The sequence below is a fragment of the Stylophora pistillata genome, chromosome 2 (genome assembly GCF_964205215.1).
Source record: "Stylophora pistillata chromosome 2, jaStyPist1.2, whole genome shotgun sequence".
In the NCBI taxonomy this organism is placed as follows: Eukaryota; Metazoa; Cnidaria; class Anthozoa; order Scleractinia; family Pocilloporidae; genus Stylophora; species Stylophora pistillata.
The window spans coordinates 51784295-51808305 of record NC_142520.1 but is presented as its reverse complement, the minus strand read 5'-3'; the positions used below and the strand labels follow the sequence as shown (position 1 = coordinate 51808305).

Sequence of the window (24011 nt, the reverse complement as noted above, 5' to 3'; positions counted from 1 at the left end):
TAGCATTTGTAGTCCACTGTGAATCACTGAGCGGCGTCTGAAACGGTCTGAGCCCGGGTCTGGGTGCACCGGAACCGGAAATCACATTATAGGCCATGTTGGTCCCAGTACCTTTCATCAGGCAACTCGCAACAACAGATTATGGTCTAGTACTAGAGTGCATGTTAACATGAACCACATGTTTATTTGAATTTCACTGTGGATTTGTTACGTTTCTTTCTTGAAGACCAACGGCTTCTAATCAAAAAAATGTATTTTTTGGACTTATTTGCAATTTTTGCAAATAGCATAATTTTAAAAACAGGGGCATCATTTGGAAAAAAGAGCATACTTTTAGCATAATTTCGCCAAAAAAGAAAGCAATGCTACTAGCATAATATGCTACTTTTACTAGCATAACCTATAAAGGCCTAGTCTCTATCTCCCGAGTAGCGATGAGAAACTTGGTAACCTTGTGGATTTAATAAACCAGTCGAATAAAAAATATATCGAGGGAGGGGTGATTGGATTATTGGAATATAATTTATACTTCAATTATACGCCTTATTCCACCCGATTCGCTTGTAATTAACCGCTTACATGCGGATTTAATTAGCATCAAATTAACGCATACAAGCGGTGAAAGTAGGGCCTATTTACCTATCGTGAGCTTGTGACGTATACCGTCAAAATATTGGTGCCCTTTTCTGACCCCTTTAACTAGCTGTTTTATTTCCCTGCACAACGTGAACGTTTAGGTTGTTGTTTCCCATTACCTGATCCTGACCTTTTTACTCTAAAATGGAAAGGCAATCCAGATTAACTTATTCAGAGGAACAAAAGGAAGTGCTAACAACGTTTTTCAACGAAGAAATGACCTCGACCAAGAAAGCCATGTGCGACAAAATTCGTGCATGTGCCGCGAGAGTCTGCATTTCCGAAAACCAAGTGAAGGTATTTTTCAGCTTACACCTTAAAAGGTTCCTCGGCCTAAAAGTGATTAACATACATTTTATCATGGGCACTAGGATAATTAATTTCCTACACTAAATTTGATGTATGTATGTTGGTAAGACTTTCAAGCTATTTTTTATCTTGGTGTAATTTGTGAACTGTTGACCTTTTCTGTTACGATCTTAGGACATCTTTTGACCTTTTTTTTTCTTTTATCACACATAGGCTGTATACGTTGTTACAGTGTAAGATTTTCGCCATCCAGCTTAGTTCTAGTTCTGCGTTGTCCATAGCTTTTTACGAATAATGTGAAAGCCGTTGATGTTGAAAGAAAATTAAGCATGTGATGCATATGTAATGTTACATGGAACGACCAGAAACCGCCTTCAATCATTTGAAGCCACCTAAAGCCTCCTCAAAACGAACTAAAATTATCTTAAACAATTCAAAATCATCTGAAATCACGCACAACCGAAAAATAATGTTCTCAGAGTACCGTATTCATTAAGTTTTTAACGATTTAGCGCGCGCCTCTGGTGACCTTTGTAATCACTAGAAATTCTTTGGATCCCGTTTGCACGTTTCGCATTGCTGACAATTGTACTGAATGAAAGTACGTTTACTTCTCATGAAAACGTAATGTACTAGGTACGATTATGAAAAATTTCTTGATAACAATTGTGCAACTTTGCCCTCTCGTGATTCAATTGTTCACCTGAAAATGAGATCGACTGTAATATATTCTTACATAATAATGGCTTTTTTAAGTTGCACCCCTCTCCTGTTCAATGTACAACGAAAAATTATTTATTGAGCATGATGATGATGGAAATCGTTTGTCTTCAGATGGCCTAACAAGCCAATTCTCTCAGTCTCATTGGTTTTAGATGGTTGTGGGTGGTTTCAGGTGAAGCTAATTGTTTTATTATTTACCTATAATATAAATTTTATCTTTTATATAATTACAGTAAAACCCAATTAAACTAAATATTTTGAATAAGGTACTTGCAAGGATGTTAATACAAAAGGATTATATCGTAGAATTGATTCCTTATATTTTCAAAAATATGTTCTTCAAGATAGTAAATGACAAGATAGTCAATGGCCGGGGCACTTTAGAAGAGTGAAGCGATTCACGAAACAGGCTTGTCGGGAAATGTAGTTACGTCCTTTTTTTTCCTCTCATAATATTTATTCTGCTCTGCTTCAACGTATTGAGCACTGTTCCACGCAAAAATCGACTTGCAGACTTCCTATATAATTATATATATATATATATATATATATATATATATGTTTAGTATAATTTCAGAGCTGAGCAAAGAGTTTCCAGCAATTTGATTGGTTGAGCAGTTCCTTATATGACACTACATAAGCCGCTCCACGCGGTTTATGTAAAATGTTAAAATAAAATGTAAATAAATGTTACTAAAATGTTATGATTTTAAAAATTTCTCTGTTGTTCAGCTCTGAAATTATACTAAAACAATTTTTCGCCCCAGGTTCAGTGAATATCGTCGAATAATTGTCAAATATAGGCATGTAGATATACATTTCGCCCTCTCTCACTCTCTCTCTCTACCTTGCTTTCTCTGTCAATTTGTTTATTTCTTGATTATTTTGGCATATACATTATGCAAAGTAGGAACAAATAAAAATCAATTTAAAAAGATTTTTGACTTACAACAATTTACAAATGTTGGTAATATTACAGTTGAATATAAGAGGAGTATTTCTCAAGTTTTATAGCAAGATAAACAAACTTTGCAATTAATCGATGTCAGTGTTTAAACTGTACCATACAAATGAGTAGAGATATATCAAGAAATACTATTAAGGACTCAAGATCTTCAAGAGGCTCAGAACTTCAATTTTTGGGATTACATGCATAGACCTCCTCCTAGACTTTGCAAATTCAAAAAGGCGACATACCGGTAATAGGGGTGTCATTGGCATAGTAGATATTACAATGATAATAACAATCAAGTTTTTTAATTTAATTATATGGTGGTAGTCTTAATATGCTCACCTACCTCAAAGCAATGTACAATTTATGGAAAACTGAATTAGAGTTAAAGAAAATCTTGAGGGAAGACATGGTGTCACTACTTGGGCAAATTTTAAAAGCTAAGCAAACATGTCCTTAGGATTGAGTTGACTTGTATAATAACACTTTACTTTTTTCCAATACGTTTTTGGCTATTGTACAATGTCATCTAACTGTTATGAGTCATGCCAATACAATAAATTAATTAGACAGAATGTTTTCCCAATTGCTGATTTAGTATAGGTTTTTTCATGATCCTTTTGAAATTAGAAACTAGCTGTGACTGGGTATTGTCAGTGACAGGTAGTTCAAAGTTTTCTTGTCTGCCAAATTTGTAAACCAGTTGGAATTTTACACTTCTTTGTCTTTTCTTTTTTTTTTCAATGATGTGAAACATTACTTTTTTTCTGATCAGCACTGAATAAACAATCACAATGCAAAATGTAACAGTGGTTCCAGAGTGCTTGATGCACAGAAGAGGACAGAAAAGAAACCAGTGAGGAAACAAAGTGGGTTTAATGCTTTCACTAGGGAGTTCCTACAGAAAGGTAATCACAGATATAAACTACATATATTTAGCTAAAATTGGACAAGTTCCTCCACTTTTCTCCAATGGTATGGAAGACCTCTGCTCTTCCCCCAGTCTGTTCTGTGATTATGTCATGTCCTTTAATTCCGCAGAACAGACAGGGGGAAGTGCAGAGGTCTTCCATATCATTGGAGAAAAGTGGAGAAACTTGTGTAAGTCAGATAGAGATGCCTACAAAAAGGTGGCAACAGATACAGGGTCAGTTGTGTCACCACCCTCAGCTGATAAACAAGCCAATAGGATCATTGGCAACATCATTAAACAGGTCAGGTAGTAATAATATTATTATAGTCATCATCGTGACCATTATTACGTAATTACTATGATGTTTATCACAGTATGTGTTTTGAACTTTGTAGTTTTTAAATGACTGCATGAGTACAATTTACTAAACTACATCAAATGAGATCTTAGTTACAAGTAATTGAAGTGATATACCTGATAAAGTAACTGACATGATTTGGTTTATGTTGAAAATGGCCTTCAATTGTGCTAGAACAGCTCTCCCATCTCTTTTCTTGTGTATCTTTGCCTGAACTTTTCTAGCCCAGATCAGGACTAGAAGATGTTAAATTTTGTTTAAACAAGCATTTTGTATTGAATTCTGCCATACATTGATTTAATTGATAAAAGTTTATAATTTCCTAGTTTTCTTATTGTTATAATAATTTATGTAACTGGTAGATTGACTATTGTCAAATTAAAATATGATATTTATCTGTTTGGATTGTCATGTATTAAGATGTGCCAAATGTTTTTCATTACTTGTAATTTTTGTAATTGGTCATTAGGTGTCTCACTCTCCTAATAAACAATGAAAGTTATTTAATAACTCAGGTACATTCTTGTTACTAACCCTTATCAATGGTTTACACAGGTTGCTGAACTGGAAACATTAGGTGGTCATGCAGTTGTGTTATGTGCATATGATGGCATTTGTTACCAAGGTTCAGCTGGAATTGGTGACAGTCTTTTGAAAACAAACATCATGGAAACATTTGCAAGTAGATTACACAGTGAGTATACTGACTATAAATATGCATTAATTAGCACTTTACTTTTGATATGCAGTTTCAGAAGCTCTTCCAAATTTGACTTGTAATGTTGAAGTCTTTCTCCAACTTTTTCGCTTAAGAATTTGTGAAGTGTGTCTTTGATTGATCCCTGTAGTGTATTGATTATACATGTACCTATCTCATTTATTGACAACAACCTAGTATGGGTTCTAAGGTGAGCACTTTTTACATAATTCAGTAAATGTATTACTTGCAATAATCCTACTGGAATGGAAATACCCGCATGCTGTAAAATTACTAAGTCAGTAAACACTTATACGTCTATCTGTGTAACGTGTTTTTCGATAAGGTTCACTTGGCCTTTGGCAAGGAAAGAGAAACAGTCTCTTTGTGTCTAAGTGACGACACTACAATCCCCCTTTTGGATTTTTCTATCTATGAGTTGATGATGAAGAAAAAAAACATGTATTGAACCAATTACATGTAGATTCCAATTTGTATTGCATTTCCTCACTGAAAACATAAACAGGACAGCTAAACGCATCATCAAGAGCAGTAATCCCTTTTCTCGTTTTAGGGCCTGATTACATGAGCCGGGCTGGCCCGGTTAGCCGGGCTGATTTCTTTTGTTTTCACGCTTTGGCGAACACCAAAACAAAAGAAATCAGCCCGGCTAACCGGGCCAGCCCGGCTCATGTAATCAGGCCCTTAGGCTACTTAAAGTGTACATCTGTGGTCTTAAATACCACAGTAGTCTCAGTATATTATCCCTTACCAAAATTAAGTATACTTTTAGTATACTAATTCTGTAATCAAAGTGTACAGCAAATGAGATACACAAAGTATACTTTCAGTAGACTTGAAGTACCAGGAATACCAGGAATACCAGGAAATGAAACACAATGAAAGGCACTATGTTTAGATCAACAACTTACTACACTACGCATCTGGATTTCTAAGAAATTAGAAAAAAAAGTATCAGATTTCCAGTGAAAATATGTCGTTATTTTATAGGTAATTCCTTGGAGGAAAAGCAAGACGTCTCTGTAAAACATCTACAATAAGTGCACAACACCAAATACAGTATGCTTTTTTATACATATATTTGCCTTAATACATGCACGCTCGGGTTCAGACCACATGTCAGAGCGGCAATCTCGGTGGACCAGAAGACCGCATTCAGTTTCAGTTTTCCCATGAGTGAACACTACTTATTCATAGACTTCTATTTGAAGCAGTTAGGTGGAAGGGGTCAATAGCTGTTACCCTTAGTTTCTACTTTTTCTTTTGATTTTATGCAATACGAAAAACAGACCGTCTTTTCCAACACAAAGTTTGATTCTGCATTTGACTTCTTCTTGTGGCAATTCTCTTTGTCTATAGCTAGAAGTCCTGTATAGTTATACGATATTCAGTGCGGCAAGCAGTGACATCTAGCTTCAGTTTTTTTTTTTTTTTTTTTTTTCTGTTAATTTCTATTTTTCTCTTTTGTGGGTGAACTTGTTGAAAGGAGAGGAAGTAAAATGCCTTACGCCAAGATACAGCAAATGGGCATTTTATTTAACAACCTTCCATTGGATATAAAGGGAGAGATTGGTGTTATTCCCCGGAAACCGTCGCTTTATGGACGCAGCCAGCGCCGAAAGCTGTGGCTCACCCATCATGACTGGAGCTTTGGTATATCTTTACCTGGACCCTCCTCGGATAGTTGCATAACTCCTACAGCCATTACTCCCACATCAACTACCCATACGCCCTCTCCTTCCTTTAGTAATTCATGAACTTCCTCTAGTCCACCTGGTTTAAGTTAGAGGCCATTTTACATTACAAATCATCTTTTCATTGCAATACATCTTAATATTACGATACATACATCTTCTTATTAACACGCTATACACTACACTTCCTTCTCCCCTGATACATGTCACAGCCTGTCCGCTCCGCTAGTTAGATGCCTGTCATCACCTTCCACCAATGTAAAGCCATCTCATGTAAGTGCCCTTGTTAGAGTTCAGCAATCTTCATCCCACACAAGCTCTTGTTGTGTTTATTCGTCATTTGCAACCACTGCTACAGTTAGTGTTGATCAGTCCACTTCCCACACATTTGCTGTTCCGTTGAGACTACTCATTCATGCACTTTACCTAATTTCCCTTAACACAGCACCTCATCGGCTCCTGGTTTTATTGTTTCCAAAGGTGAGCCAGTTTTTGTATTTCTGGCTTTGTAAAGTTTAAGGTTAAAGGTGTTAACAACTCATAGTGTCGGTTTATTGGGCGTGAGAAAGGAATGTGAAATTTGAATGAAACAAAGTGAAGACTGATGAACTATTTGCTCTTTTAAGTATTTAACTCTGACGTGATGAACTTTGTAACCCTTTTTTACGCAGATACTGACTTTGAAATGCTGTTACCAAGCACGGCCGGAGAAATACCTGCAGTTCCTGTTCTTTTACTACGAACACACATGGGGGAACGTTATGATTGAAGTGCAAAGGGTCCTTACTCCGGCATTGCACCCTTTGTGTCATGAGGCAATCGATGAAGGGGAATCGGTGTTTTCGGTCGCTCTTATGAGTGGCCTTTTGAGCAACTTATTTTCAGTCACTCGACATAGATCAACTTCTTAAGGCTGACTTCCCTGATAAGGTGCGACAACGTTTTGGAACTGTGCATAACCAATTGTAACGTGGTTTTTAGCAAATAAGTCTCTTCATTTTGTAGTTCTTTTGGTTTGGTTTTTTAGCTAATGTGTGAAATCTCAGAAGGCAATAAAAGAATAAAAAGCACTGTTCATTGGGCTTTAAAAATACCATTGTCTATCGCATAGTTTCATGACAAAGTTAAGAATATAGCACCATTCGCAGGTATATTTTTCTCTTTTTCCATTCACGGCCTTTTTTTTAGAGCCGAGTTTGGTGTTTTAGCCAACAAAAAAAATTGCGGTAAACACAGGAATACTTCCATTATTACATACTGCGTATTCCAATTGTAAATGATATGTTTTAACTGGCTTAATTTTATGACACTTGTAAACAGTGTCACACTTGCTGCGTCTGTTGAGTCGAAAGTAAATCATGGGCATTCGGAAAACTGATCATTAAATGGCTTACGCAGCTTTCCCCTCGAGTATCGTCACTATCTTCATTCAAGCAGTAGTCCAATTCAGGGTGACTAAGCTATGTACTTATAACGCTTGTACTTTACACGTCAATCAATTAGTCATTTCATTAAGTATTGTAGTTGATCTTCCTCCACGAATGAACCCGTCTGAACATTTATCCTAATTCTTGAGTGGCACGTAATAGCAATTTAAATTTTTTAGGATTAAGTAGGGGGGAAAACAGTCACCGCTATTCATTTTCTTTTGTGTTGCGGCTACTTCTGGTTAAACGAAGACTTTGTTGCTGTGAAAACCAATTATAAGACGAAATGAAGACCATTATGGCCCGGGTTTTTCTTGGTCCTTAGCTGATGTAAAAACCCTGGAAAACTATGTGTGTTTTAAAGTGCACCTAAACCCAATTTTTTTTTTTGCTTAACGAAATAAGCTTATTTTTTGGAGTATTTCTGTGCAAAAATTTTTTAATTTGCTCAAATCTTTAATTTTCTATGCCCAGTCAAAATACGGAAAATCGGCCGCCATCTTGCCCCACGACCGAGTTTAAAGAAGAATGGCTCTAGCGGGTAATGTGACGTCAAATCGAGAACACGAAAGTCTGCATCTCACACATTTTCACTTGTTTGGGAAGATTGTCGTCGATATTGTCCGAAATATGCCGACTAGGTGTGTTGTATGAAGATTGTATGAAGCGCGATACCCTCTTGCAAATTTCGCACGTTGCTACATCCTTCTACAACACACTTAGTCGGCATATTTTCGGACAATTATCGACTACAATCTTCCCAAACAAGTGAAAATGTGTGAAAAGCAGACTTTCGTGTTCTCAATTTGACGTCACATTACCCACTAGAGCCATTCCTCTTTAAACTCGATCGTGGGGCAAGATGGCGGCCGATTTTCCGTATTTTGACTGGGCATAGAAAATTGAAGATTTGAGGAAATTAAAAAAATTTTTGCGCAGAAATACTCAAAAAAATAAGCTTACTTCGTCAAGCGAATAAAATTTTTTGGGTGTAGGTGCACTTTAACTTTCCCAGGAAGATATCATTCAGATCATTATAAACATTTTGAAGCAAATGTGAGTTTATCCAAATGAGTCTTCTCGAACAATGAAAACTGACTCACATTTTTGTGATTTCTGTGGTATATTGGCATTCACCCGCTTAAACCGATTTAAAAAAAATTATCCTTTTTCTTCAGCTTTCCTTTGTTTGACATGGGATATCAGCAATGACCGTTTTGGACCCATTTTAGCGATATTGGCCAGTGTCAACAACTTTCATAAGACATTCATGGGATATCGGCAGAGACCCATGTTGACTAAATTGGCCCATTTTAGCTATCATTGGCCAGTTTCAACAACTTTCTTATGACTTTCATTGGATATCGGCATAGACCCGCACTTGGAACGGCCGATTTTAACTGAAATGGCCCATTTTAGCGATATTGGCCAGTTTCAACAACTTTCATAAGATTTTCATGGGATATCGGCATAGACCCGCACTTGGACCCATTTTAACTAAATTGGTCCATCTTTAAAGATATTGGCCAGTCCACAACTTTCTTATGACTTTCATGGATATCGGCATAGACCCGCAGTTGGACCCATTTTAACTAAATTGGCCCATTTTAGCGATATTGGCCAATTTCAACAACTTTCATATGATTTTCATGGGATATCGGCATGGACCCGCACTTGGACCCATTTTAACTAAATTGGCCCATTTTAGCGATATTGGCCAATTTCAACAACTTTCATATGATTTTCATGGGATATCGACAGAGACCCGCGCTTGGACCTATTTTAACCCAATTGGCCCATTTTAGCGATATTGGCCAATTTCAACAACTTTCATATGATTTTCATGGGATATCGACATAGACCCGCGCTTGGAACCATTTCAACTAAATTGGCCCATTTTAGCGACAGTGGCCAGTTTTAACAACTTTCCTATGACTTTCATGGGATATCGGCATAGACCCGCACTTGGACCCATTTTAACTAAATTGGCCCATTTTAGCGATGTTGACCAATTTCAACAACTTTCATATGATTTTCATGGGATATCGGCATGGACCCGCACTTGGGCCCATTTTAACTAAATTGGCCCATTTTAGCGATATTGGCCAATTTCAACAACTTTCATGTGATTTTCATGGGATATCGACATAGACCCGCACTTGGACCCATTTGAACTAAATTGGCCCATTTTAGCGACAATGGCCAGTTTTAACAACTTTCCTATGATTTTCATGGGATATCGCCATAGACCGCACTTGGACCCATTTTAACTAAATTGGTCCACTTTAGCGATATTGGCTAGTTTTAACAACTTTCTTACGACTTTCATGGGATATCGACATAGACCGCACTTGGACCCATTTTAACTAAATTGGTCCACTTTAGGGATACAAGCCAGTTTCAACACCTTTCATATGATTGTCATAGAATATCGGCGTAGACCTACACTTGGACCCATTTTAACTAAATTGACCCATTTTAGCGATATTGGCCGGTTTCAACAACTTTCATATGATTTTCATGGGATATCGGCATAGACCAGCACTTGGAACTATTTTAACTCAATTGGCCCATTTTAGCGATATTGGCCAGTTTCAACAACTCTCTTATGACTTTCATGGGATATCGGCAAAGACCCGCAGTTGGACCAGCCTATTTTAACTGAATTGGCCCATTTTAGCGATATCGGCCAGTTTCAACAACTTTCATACGATTTTCATGGTATATCGGCATAGACCCGCACTTGGACCCATTTTAACTAAATTGGCCTTATTTTTAAAGATATTGGCCAGTCTCCACAACTTTCTTATGACTTTCATGGGATATCGGCATAGACCCGCACTTGGACCCATTTTAACTAAATTGGCCCATTTTAGCGATGTTGACCAATTTCGACAACTTTCATATGATTCTCAAGGGATATCGACATAGACCCCCACTTGGACCCATTTCAACTAAATTGGCCCATTTTAGGGACATTAGCCAGTTTTAACAACTGGCTAACTTTTATGACTTTCAAGGGATATCGGCATAGACCCGCACTTGGACCCATTTTAACTAAATTGGCCCATTTTAGCGATATTGGCCAATTTCAACAACTTTCATATGATTTTCATGGGATATCGACATAGACCCGCACTTGGACCCATTTCAACTTAATTGGCCCATTTTAGCGATATTGGCTAGTTTTAACAACTTTCTTGACTTTCACGGGATGTCGACGTAGACCGCACTTGGACCCATTTCAACTAAATTGGTCCGCTTTAGCGATACAGGCCAGTTTCAACACCTTTCATGTTATTTTCATAGGATATCGGCGTAGACCTGCAATTGGACCCATTTTAACTAAATTGGCCCATTTTTGCGATATTGGCCAGTTTCAACAACTTTCATATGATTTTCATGGGATATCGGCATAGACCTGCACTTGGACCTATTTTAACCCAATTGGCCCATTTTAGAGATATTGGCCAGTTTCCACAACTTTCTTATGATTTTCATGGGATATCGGCATAGACCTGTACTTGGACCGGCCTACTTTAACTGAATTCACCCATTTTTACCAATATTGGCCAGTTTCAACGACTTTCTTGTGACTTTCATGGGATATCGGCATAGACCATCACTTAGACCGACCCATTTTAACTGAATTGGCCAATTAATTTTAGCGATAGTGGCCAGTTTCAACAACTTTCTTATGACTTTCATGGGATATCGGCATAGACCAGCACTTGGACCCATTTGAACTGAACTGGCCCATTTTAGCGATATTGGTCAGTTTCAACAACTTTCTTATGACTTTCATGGGATATCGCCATAGACCGCACTTGGACCCATTTTCACTAAATTGACTCATTTTAGCGATATTGGCAAGTTTCCACAGACTTTCCTTTGGTTTTCATGGGATATCGACATTGACCCGTTCTACGCTTATTTTTAGCGATATTGGTCCGTTGCCACAAACCTTCTCTTGGTTTTCATGAGATGTCGGCATAGACCCGTGTTTGACTCAATTTGTGACATTGGCCAGTTTCCACAGACTTTCTTTTAATCTTCATGGGATATCGCCATTGACCCGTGTTAGACTCATTTTTGCGATATAGGCCAGTTACCACAGACTTTCTTTTGGTTTTCATGAGATGTGTTGGCATTGACCCGTGCTAGACTCAATTTGCGATTTTAGCCAGTTTCCACAGACTTTCTTTTAATCTTCATGGGATATCGGCATTGACCCTCGTTAGACTCATTTTACCGATATTGGCCAGTTCCCACAAGTTTATTATGGTCTCAATGGGATGTTGTTCTTGACCCGCATTTAGGTCCCGCTTCAGCAATTTTAGTCAGTTTGCCCAAAAAAGGGGCCCTGATTTTCATGGGATACTTAGACACGTCAATTTTAGTGATTTTTTTCCAATTTCTGCGACTTTCTCGCAGTTCTTATGGGATATTGCTATTGACTGCACTTGGTTCAAATTTCCATTTTGGTCTTTATTAATAATTTTGCATTGTTTATCATGGGATATCGGCATTGACCCAGGTTAGACTTATTTCTGCGATATTGGCCAGTTACCACAGACTTTCATATGTTCCTCTTGGGACATCAGCATTGACCAGTGTTAGACTCATTTTAGTGATATTGACTAGTTTTCAAAATTTTCGTACGGTTTTCATGGGATATTGCTCTTGGCCCGCATTTAGGTCCCACTTTAGCGATCTTGGTCAGTTTGCCCAAGAAAGGGGCCCTGATTTTCATGGGACACTTGGACACATCTATTTTGGTGATTTTGTCTTATTTTCTGCGACTTTCTCGCGGCTGTTATGGGATATTGCTATTGACAGGGCTTGGTTCAATTTTCAATTTTGTGCTAGTCACTTTCCGCAACTTTTTTATGATTTTCATGGGATATGGACTTGGACTTACTTCGTTGATATTGGCCAGTTTTATTAACTTTCTATTAATTTTCATGGGGTACTTGGACAAATCAATTCTGGCGATATTGGCCAATTTCTGCGACATTCTAGTGGCGCTTATGGGATATTGTATTGATCTTCGCTTAACTGAATCACGGAAAAGTGCACCAAATAATTGTAACTATTCATCATTGTTTTACGTACAAACACTTGGGCCAAAATGCTGTAACGCCCTTTATTTAAACAGGCTACAAACGTCCCAACAAAGTGACCAGGCAAAGGTGCGTTAAGGCAGCAAGGAGGAGAAAAGGAGGTTGCATTAATTAGGGGACAGGAGAGCTCTTAGTTGTCTTGCAAAGTAACTGACTGATTAACCTAGAGTTTATTTTGTTTTTGTTTGCAGATTGGTAACATTTTTTGGTAGCTTCACGTTTATGAGTGAAGAAAAAAAAAAAAGGAACAGGCAGCTGAGACGATTCTCAAGTTAACATTAAGATATTTCTGTGTCGAAATCTGAACTATCTGAATCGGATGCGCTGTCACTTCCGTATTCGGCATAAAGAACGGAACGCAAGTCCTCAAAGATTTCACTTTGGCCGAGCTGTTGAACAACGTCAGCTTCATCACTGTTATCATCGTCATCTTTTTGAACCTCCTCATCGTCATCATCGGAATCCAGTTCAGGGAAAATTCCAAGATCAAACTGAGCTTCACATTCTTCATGGCCACCAGCACCTCCAGAAAAGGGACCGTGGAGATGGTGAGTGAATACGGAAAGCTCATCCATTTTAGTGCAAGCAATAGCAAGCAATGCACGAGCTCGCTCCGAATCCTTCTGTTCTATCAGCTCCTTTGACCATGCGTCCAATACCTTCAACTTTCCCTCGAAATGACTGAGCATTCGGACCATTTCTACTTTGGTGTTGGCTATTTTCTTCTTGGCATCTTTTGCGGAGATGGACCAAATCAATGAGTTGCCTCTTTAAACAATAGGGGACAGTAGAATGCGACTGGATGTCATCGTTAAGTACAAGCCACAAAGGAGTGTCGATGTTTAACGCGTCTTGAACTGAAATTGTGGAAGGGTATTTACAATCCAACGTGTCAACGTTTTCTTTTGTATATTCCTTGACCAGCTGTTTAATGGCTCATGTTGCCTTCGTGATCTGCGTACAAAGCCGTTTCGCAATGGCTTGTCCATCTAAAGAATTAACACGACAAAAGTCAAAATGATACCATAAAAAGCCGAGATTTACAGCTATTATTTCGCTACGATAGTTACAGCTCCAATTGGGCTTCTTGACGACAAATGTTGACACCAAATGTTGACACCTGAACATATCAATGCAATACCTGCATATTTCTTCATCAGTTGTAAGAGAAACCACCTTTCTGAGCACTTAACATGCATGGACAACAACAGGTCCTCTCGACGCTTGTCTCGCAAATCCCGGAGGTATGCAATATACATGGTGCTGTCCGGAGACCACCGGGGTTGGCCGCTTTCAAGGTTCTTTAGCTGTTGATCCAACCTATTACCGCCAGAAAGGGAAAAAGTGGAGAAGCCAAAATCATTTTTGGTATTAAATTGCATTTGGTTTGGTTCTGCATTGCTTTGCAATGCCATTGCCAAACAGCCGTGAGAATCAAGTAAAATACCATTGCCAAACTTGCCGCGAGAATCAAGTAAAATACCAATAACGACTTGCACGTTTGACTGCCGTTGTCCAAAATTCTTATTGCTCGATTGCCTGACTGTTTCAGGTCTCGTAGTATGATTAGCTATTTGTAGATGTTGTGGCTAGAAATGATTACATTGGTATTGTTTTGGCAGATCTCATTTCAAAACTGTTCTAATATTTTGACGGAAATATAACTTAGTTCCCAGACTAGGAGAGTAACTTGCAGGATCCAAAAGATGGTTTCATACCTGTCAAGCTGATCGGTCAATATTTTCCAAGTTTCAGATCCCGGGGAGCTTTTTTGCAGGTTTGTTCTGTAACTGAACGGTGTGAAAAATTCAGTGGAAAAAGTTTAGAAAAAGTCGAGATGAATGACAGAGAGCCTGGTGATGGACCAAAAAGTGACATAATTCTTGCAAAATTCAAGAGACTAAATCACGAGTTGCACATTTGGAGTAAACTGCATGTCCTCATGCCACTTCATACCGTACACAGAAGAACTGCGTCAACTTGTCTGGGTAATCATCTGGTGATGAACCTTTCAAGAAGAAAACGTCAAATCCTAAATATTTGTGATCACTTGAGTAACTCTTAGCTTCAGTTGCGGTAGTTCATTATGTTCCTCTTTAGCACTTAAAAAATTATCTATAACCAATTTTTATTATTGGTCGTTAAAGGCGAGGAGCCAATCCAAATAACTTCCCCTCAATAAATATGCGACCTCATATAACATTAACAACACGAGATCTCCATCCTAGTTAAACGGAAAATTTGTACGTACTAGCTTTTCTTGTGCTGGCTGCTTTGTTAGCCGTAGATTTCTCCATCATACTCCACTCTGAGATGCTGGATATGTCCACCTTAATACCTTGGTAATGGAAAAATACACTAAAAATCAATAGTAAAACGGGGCTGTATCATCATCTCGACATCCCTATATATTGGAGGGATAACATAGAAATATGACAGATAGTAAAATCAAACCCCAACCTGTTTCGTTCAACTTCCCAAGAAGCAAATTTAGTTGCTCTTCAGTTTCTTTCTCCATTTCCACTGCTTTCTTCAAATGGTCACGAAGTCGTTCTCCTAAATTTTTGGGAAAAAAGAATCAGTCAAAAACAGCAAGATGATGATGATGATGATGATGACTTTATTTAACCTCGGATGAAAATGAGGCTTGTTAGGCCTCTGCCAATAGAGATGCTAATATACCGAGAAAAATATATGAATATAAATTACAGAGTGGTTTACGAAAACGACTGGTTTACGTAACGACTGGTTTACGAAAACATCACAACTGAAATCGGTCACAAAAGGATATATTCTGGTAATGACCGTATTTGTAAAACGTGAAGATTGACAGCAACATTACCAAGGTTCGAAATAGACTTTTTTGCGTAGTGCATCAAGAAGTCAGTTAAGGTATCAACTCGATGGGCTGGAGTCATTTCTTTCGTTACTTTTGCAGTTGGCCTTAAGTAAGTACAATCTCTCCATCACCTCGCCATCACTCAACCCGAACACTTCTTGCCTTCTTCCGCTGTAGTTGACCTAGTGTTATAATGCAAAAGAACAAAAAATGAATCATGAAAACATTAGCTGTTTTGAAGTAAGGATGCATGCGTTCTACAATAACTATTAACTCCTCAAAAGTATTCAATGGGCATATCTTTCAAAATACCTGACAAGAAACTTTGTCCATAGCAGTGCAATGCTGATATCGCAAGAATAACATTTTCAAGCAATGTTTCCTGGTGCGTATTGTACAGTGCAAATAAAACAATACAACAATTGTTTAACAAGTAAAAATACTAGAATACCACGACCAAGATTTCAGTTGAAATAAAACTGCAAAAAAATCTTACTCTCAAATATGTATCCAGCACACATACAATATCATAAAAGAAGTGAATGTTGATAGCTTTGTCTTGTACATGATTTTTAATCCATTTCAGCAAATACACAGCATTTCCAATCCTGTTTGATAAAATTATAATCATCATTAATAACCATTTGCATGCTGCAATTGAATCTTGCCCTAGTTTCATTGAGTGCCCTAATGTAATTGGTTTATAACACAGGGTTACACTATACAGCTGTACATATTAAGTAACACACAAAAAAATCTTTCTTTGGGACCCAACATTGGTCATGTAAATTTGCTACTAAGAATTCAAAGTAACTTGTCTCTGAATTTTTACATCTTACAATTTAACATTAAGTAACTCTATAAATTACATATTGCTTGACAATAGCCAAACCAAAATGTAAATATAGGTTTTAGTATATATTTCATTTTGCATGTACACACTCTTCTCCTCTCCTCAAGCTGAAAAACTTGAGTGGCACTTCATGCTTACAGCCTCCTCCAAAGAGGGCCGTCTCATCCAGCTTTGCTGATTTGTTCTTGGAGTGGAGATTGGACCCAGCTTGAAACTGGTTACATTGCTCCTACAACAAAAAACTTTTAACTTAAATTTTCAACTTCCTTCACACCTTTCCAATTGAAGGTTTCAAATTAAACCATACTTAATGAAGATAATAAACAGTTCAGTATTGTTCTTGAAGCTCACAATTCACAAGGTTCCTGTAAAGTTTACATACTAGCAAACTAGCAAACTAACAATATATTTGAGCAACATGTGTTTTGGAATGGACTAGTACTATTAGAAATTAAAAATCACATGATGGAAAAGAAGGCAAGGAAAAAATTAGCAGAAAACAATCATCACTTTTCAATTTGTAATCAAATTCAAACTTAGACAACAAAATAAATTTACTGCTTCACAACCCCTCCTCTTTTATTTGGGCTTGGGACCAGCAAGAGTGATGGTAGACACCCTTGGCAGAGTTAATTGTGCAAGCATATATCAATATATTACCTCTAAAGACCATAATTTAATTACAAAAAAAGAAGAAACAAACTTTACTTGAAAAAGAAAGGATAAAATCAAAGAAAAGAGAGGCTGCAATAAAGGTTATGTACTGTTCTTAACCTGAATATTCATAAGGTTCCTGTAAAGTTAACATAACAAACTAACAATATATTAGAGCTACATGTATTTTGGGCAGACTTATAAGCAGCCAGAACCAAAGTAACCAACCCTTCAAACTGTACTATATTTGATTAATACAACACCTTCATATATAATAATAATAACGACTAAAAATAATAAAGACTTTATTTATACAGGGTAGCATGTAATAGCCACAGGCTAATAAACTTGTGGCCCTGACGTAATCAACTAATTACAAGTTAAAAAAACAAACACTTAAAATTACCAAAGAACATAATTGTTACTTTTGGTATCTCGTTGCAATGGTTGAGTAGTAGCATAAGTAATACTGGGTAACAAAAGGTAAGAATAAAGCAACAACACACAAAATAAGGGGAAAAGATAGTCTTAGTTAACACACCGTTGACTTGCTGCTTGGTCTTTTGCTGTAATTAGCTATAAACCTATCTACTTTTTCTTGGCTAATAAACAGTTCCTCTCCATGCTTGGAAGACTTTCAACTGGTTCCAGCACTGCATTTGCAGACACATCCAAACAATGCATCAATGGAGACATATGAACTTCCATTCTTCTACAATCAAATGCAAAAAAGCAAAATTACAAATGTCATGTTAGAAATATTTCTTAAGCCAAAATAAATTAAAAAATGAGGAAATAGCTCTGGCTGAGAAGATCCAAATTGATGTTTCTTGTGTAAAGTAATCTCATGTCATTCATTATGCCTACATATACAATGATTTTCTCAGATTTACTATCATGGTAGACATTAGTCACTGAAGGATAACTCTCACAAACCTTAGGACATGCAAGACATTCATGATCATTCTCTTAACAAGGATTGAAATACTTCAGATTGGTCAACATGCTGGACATAAACCGGAACTCACAGAAACAATCTCTGACAAGGAGCCGGTAGATGTCCTTTATCTACAGAAGAACAAATCATTTATTTATTGTATAACTTAAGAAAAAAAATTGTATTCCTGAGCATAAGATAAAAAACTTCTGAATGAATACTTACGTAAACCTTGGAAGTAGGTGGGACCAACCATTGTAGTGCCTGACAAATTGACTTTAAAGATACCCTACATTCTAGGAAAATGTATTGGAGCAGGACCATGAATCCAAGGTCAAAGGTTACCTGGGGTTGTTTTGGTGTAGATGGCCAGAAACCATTCCTGACCAGGGTTATGGCTTCTGGTTCATGCTCACAGCATTTGATTTTAATGAGATGCTGCTTCCCTGTACAAAGACAAACAACATAGCATGTCTATGCTGCTCTTCTTCTATTGTTTATCAATTCCCACCCACGCTCAAAAGAGTGATAGTTATTCTCATGAAAATGAAAACAGACTCAAAAAATACAAGCTTCTGCAATATACAGACACCTGTCTAGGTTAGAATAAACCAGACTTAGTAATGGAAAATTTGCAGTTAACTTATTAGTTACTCTCTGTAATGTCCTTGTTACAAAACTTTCTAAACCAATATAATCAACACCTTAAAACCAGTAAAAACAGAAACAAAGACCTTCCTAGAAGAGGTAACCTAAACATTTAAATAAAAGAAAAGAACAAGAAAAAATGGAACCTATCTCAGAATAATTATAATAGTTACAAATTGCACTGCTGTCAGTTACTTACCATGCAAACCAACAGCTATAATATCACGCACATATCCATGATCCAAGTTGTGAGGTGTAGTCCAGACACACTCCTCAAACTGATATGGTACAAATCTTTCATCCTAACAGTATATTATATCCTTTGTTATTAGGTGACTTTAAATCACATACCCCTTAAATCAGCCAACTCTTTCAAAATTTCCAAAAACGGACTTAACTACGTTCTGAATCCAGGGAAAATTACATGTACATTTGCAAGAAAACATAATGCTCCCTGTTCTCGCTTTTTCCTCTGTACAAAAATGGGGCAGGTTTAACTGACATAATACACATTGAAGTTGAGAAAAACTACATAAGTTTTAAAAAGTAATAGTGCAGTAACAGTAAGAAAAAAGAAGAAAGGATGCCGCCTTGAAATAAAACCACAAGACAACATACAACAAACGAAACTGGCAAACGGCCAGAGTAGACATGAAATTGGGTTTTACAACGTCATTGAATATTTAAAAGGTAGCTGACAAGATTGTGCTCCAAAAAACTTAAATTCACCATCCAAACTTCTGGGTGATGAAGTGATCTACCTACTGCGTGAACCAAATTGATGTGCTATTCACACATAAAGTGCCCAGGACTGCAGTCAAGGCATCTGCCGCATGCCTTTTCTTCGCAAAAAGGAATGACACACATCTGCTCCAAAGGCAAAGCCTGTCTTGTCAAGAGTGCTGAGACAAGCAGCTCTCTTGCATTGAGCCAGGACGCAGCCAGCGTGGCTTTCCTTTCATGGTAAGCTTTTAGCTTGCGCCTCAGCCGTACTTTTGTAACCTTTGATTTTTTTTTAGTTCTTAAGCCATGAGGTTCGTCAATATGGGGAAGGTCTTCTTGATCTGGAGAAAAACCTCTGCCCGTGTTCAAAGAAGATCCGGCGGCCACAGACGTTGAATCAATAAATTGCTGGGCGGCATATCGAACAGGAACACTAAACTTCGCCTTCCTCGCAGCTTTTTCCCCTTTGAAAGTTACTAAATTCAAATTTTTTTTCGATCTAAAATCTCGTTTAGGAGGCATAATGAAAATCGCGTTTCAAGGGGTTTGCGGGCTGTGATACCAGGCCTTGGTGTCCGCATGTAAGCGGTTAATTTCGAGCGAATTCATAAATGGCGGACGCGCGGTTAAGACCTAAGCCGAGTTCACCAAAACGAGGCTTAGGAGGCATCGCAAGAAACATGGCGTCGAAGTCAAACAATTACTGTTGAGTACCATTTTGAATACAAAGAGGGGGTGTTGGATCAAAAGGAGAACAAATTGGATTATTTAAGTTTCCATACGAAGAGAAAATGAAGAAACGTTGGATACATACTTTACGTAGAGATTTTGGTAGATTTTTTCGCATCTCTGAGGCATCAAAAGTGTGTTCATTACATTTCAAGCTTAGTGACATCTCAAAGGGTCTTGGTGGACGAACGTCTCTGAAGACAAATGCAGTTCCGTCGATATTTGCTTGGAAACAAACTTCACAACGAAAGTGACCGCCCCCTACCGAGAGGCCTTATCTACGACTGCGAAAAGAGAAGAGATCTGCCCCAGAAAAAGAGTCTTCTTCAGTGTGTTCGGAGCCTGGCAAAACACCTGAAGCCGCAAACGATATTCTTGAAACAGGTACTAACGAAACCACTATGTTAGGAGCCGCTACTACCAGCCTTAATAAAATGCCTTCCACTGAAAAAGATCTTAATGGGACCCTCAAACAATTAAGGCCACTTGAAAAAAAAATGCGCAAATCTCGAATATATAGTTGCAGATTTGGAAGGCAAAAATAAAGCACTTCAGTCAAACGTCTTCTCACTTAGTCGGTTTACCTCTGATGAGGCAATGTTGTTCTATACAGGCTTTCCTAACTACAAAGCATTCTTGGCATCCTTTGAATATTTAAATCCGGGAGATAATGGAGAAAATGTCAGGTACTGGTTGTCAGGTGAAAATTAGATACCCTCAGAGACACTATGTCTCCACCACAGTTAGGTGTAAGTAAGTAAGTAAGTAAGTAAGTAACTTTATTTAGCCACATATCGCATATGAGCGAATAGCTCGTTTAAATCCAAATGTGCCATAAAAATTTGACATAATTTACATATATAAGTAATAGGTAAGAAATAAAAATTAATTATCTAGAATGAATAATTGCTATTTGTGACTAGACTATTTGTTTACAAAACAAACAGCTGCAGTCATACGATGAGGACAACTGCATGTCCTGCAAATTTTTCCTAAATATAGAAAGGGATTCCGACATCCTTATTTTGTTTGTCAGATTGTTCCATTGTTTGCTAGCCTGGTACGTAAAAGAATGTTGCATATAAGATGAGGTTGGTCTTGGAAGAACAACCTTAAGATGAAAAGAGAGGTAGACCAAGATCAATCAAACCACAAGAAGAATTTTTTCTCACTTCGAGTCACTTAAGACAGGGATTTTCAGAAATCCACCTTTCCCACCTGTTTAATGTTTCTCAGGCAAGTGTTAGTAGAATTGTTATTAGTTGGATCAATTTTATGTGTCTTCGATTTGGAGTGCTTAACATGTGGCCATCAAGAGAAGCTGTCAATAGAAAAATGCCTGAAGACTTCAGGAAGTTATATCCAAGTACAAGAGTTATTATTGATTGTACGGAAGTGAAGTGTGCAATGCCTAGTAGCTTGTTGCTGAATAGTGAGTTTTTCAGTGCCTACAAGAATCATACTACACTAAAGGGGCTTGTGGGAATTTCTCCGTCTGGTGCTATCACTTTCATAAGCCAACTGTATACAGGAAGTATATCAGACAGAGAAACTGTAGAAAGGTCAGGCATGCTTGACCTGCCATTCAATGAAGGAGATTCCATGATGTCAGATAAAGGTTTTACTATAAGTGACATCTTACCTTAAGGTGTTTCTTTGAATATTCCACCATTCTTGGGAACATCCACACAAATGCCCCTGGAGGATGTTGTGAGAACTCAGGAGATTGCACGATTGAGGATCCATGTCGAACGTGCAATTAATAAAATTAAAATTTTTCATATATGGGATAGCGTTGTCTCACTGAATCTCTTTGGCAGTGCAATGCAAATGTGGTCTGTTTGTGCATTTCTTTGCAACAATCAAGACCCAATTTTAACAAGCTGTCACAATAGAAAGCTTTAGACAACTGAATTGTTATTTTTATCTTGTTCAATGTTTTGGCTAAAGAAGGGTGTGTTGTAGTAATGTTTACTATCTAGGTCTTGGAGCTTTTTATTTTCTTTCAATGAAATACACATCACTGAAATGATTATGATACCTGTGGAGGAGTGGCCAAAAATTACAGGGGGAGGACCTGAACAAATGACCTAACCCCTTACCATTGGAATAAAAAAAATGACTGACCCCAAAATAGAGGTCAGAAATTAGATTACCTCCCCCTCTGCATGGGAAAAGAAGATGACCCAGCCCTTCTGTGTAGTGAAAAATTACACAGCCCACACCTTTTTGAAGGATCGAAAAAGTAATGACCCACTCAAGTATGCCTTTTGACCAGCCCTGTAAAAGTGGAAACTAATGAGTGGTTTGTGATTTTGATACAGACGTACAATTTTACAGTCTTTGTGAGCTTCAAATCTATTGGATTTGTCCCTTAGGATGTTTATCAAATCATTCTGAGATTTTATGCATTTAGCTTTGAAAGTCTAATAAGAACTGGCGTTTTCCTCGTGCTGCTTTCTGAGAAACGACGGAAGTCGTTTGATTGGTCTTTGTGAAATTACGTCATGGTTATCCCCACAGAAGTGCAACGTAAGCATTTTAATTCTTTGTTTGCACGTGATATCGGCATAAATTAAAAAACCGGGGTCAGCCATGTTGGGGGATAACCACGCGTTACAATCCCTGTAACATAGCTGTCTGAAGTGTAAGTTGAAGGTGTTACGCATATACTTGTCAATGTCATGCATTCTAAATAGCTGTCAATACTTGTAATAAGGTATGCCAATGTAGACTTTTTTAAGACTTGTGCAGTAGTTTGGATTGCAATACCTTTATTTTGTGTGAACGGTAAATTTTTTTTGTTGGATACTACATCGCCCATGTGCTTTGGGGAAGCCGGTATGATCGTTTGCCACAACTCTGTGTTGTCTTTGGTTGTTTTGAATTTGGTTGTGTTACTGGTTTGAATAAGGAAGCAATTGAAAAGTGATTAATGGTTAAGCTTTCAAGGCTGTATGTTTCTTTTGTAATAAAAATTTTCCAAACTTGGCGCATGTGCATATAGTTTAGTTTGAGATTCAGCTAATTATTGATACTTGTGGGATTGATGCTGTGTTTTCTAAATAGTGATAGTAACAACACAAACTGGGGTATAACCACGCACATACTTTGCAGAAGCCGGTATTGTTTCGTTGGTAAAGGCAAAACCAGGCAAGTCTCTGGCTCCTATTGACAAAGCTGCCATAGTGTGCTATGCACTCACCAATTTATCAGTCCATGCATTGTACCATTTGATCGAGGTGAACTTACAACCAGTTTGATTCCAGGTACTTCATGTACAATTTTTCATATAAAGGCTGCAGTTAAGGCTAGCCACAATCTGCCATTAAAGAACTTCAGTAATTCTCAAGTTGACAAAAACACAGCTTTAAGGTACACCATTGACAAGCAATATGTGTTTAGTTTGTGTCACAGATGCTAGTCGTTAATAGATACCTATACGACAAACAACCATAAAGTTCAGTTAGCATTTTGACAAAGAAAGGAGCACCCTCAAAGTAATAGTTTGGTGGTTGTGGTACAATTGAATAACCTTGACATTTTAATCATGATTGCTCAGTTAATTTTTTCTATAAAAAGTTGGACAGATCTAGTTTCTTAAAGGCTCTTCTTTCAACTTCAAACATGACGTATCATAGCATTTTATCTTGCACAAATCATTGTCACAGCCAATTAATGTGCTGCCCTCCAAATCTTGTTGACAGTAGCACCACGGCCCTTCCTCTTCTTCATCATCAGATGATGTTGATGAAGATGGAATAGCTAGAGCTTC

The 24011-nt window shown here is 37.6% G+C and overlaps 3 pseudogenes across 3 annotated transcripts; 2 read left to right on the top strand and 1 right to left on the bottom strand.

Moving 5' to 3' along the window:
- The first annotated feature begins 343 nt into the window (after window positions 1-343).
- On the top strand, window positions 344-7396 carry LOC148740238 (uncharacterized; annotated as a pseudogene). Its single transcript, XR_015996542.1, has 6 exons — window positions 344-933; window positions 3396-3528; window positions 3662-3834; window positions 4447-4585; window positions 5600-6783; window positions 6975-7396. The product of XR_015996542.1 is annotated as an uncharacterized LOC148740238 (transcript).
- A 5608-nt stretch (window positions 7397-13004) lies between these two features.
- LOC148740237 (uncharacterized) lies at window positions 13005-20078 on the bottom strand (annotated as a pseudogene). The gene is made up of 15 exons (XR_015996538.1): window positions 19514-20078; window positions 18984-19086; window positions 18362-18582; window positions 18136-18267; window positions 17741-17911; window positions 16635-16774; window positions 16189-16300; window positions 16005-16086; window positions 15696-15874; window positions 15314-15409; window positions 15105-15191; window positions 14810-14861; window positions 14572-14637; window positions 13995-14173; window positions 13005-13842 (listed from the first exon to the last, which is right to left on the bottom strand). The product of XR_015996538.1 is annotated as an uncharacterized LOC148740237 (transcript).
- A 770-nt stretch (window positions 20079-20848) lies between these two features.
- Window positions 20849-23228, top strand: LOC148740236 (uncharacterized; annotated as a pseudogene). The gene is made up of 2 exons (XR_015996537.1): window positions 20849-20983; window positions 21354-23228. The product of XR_015996537.1 is annotated as an uncharacterized LOC148740236 (transcript).
- Window positions 23229-24011: the final 783 nt, after the last annotated feature.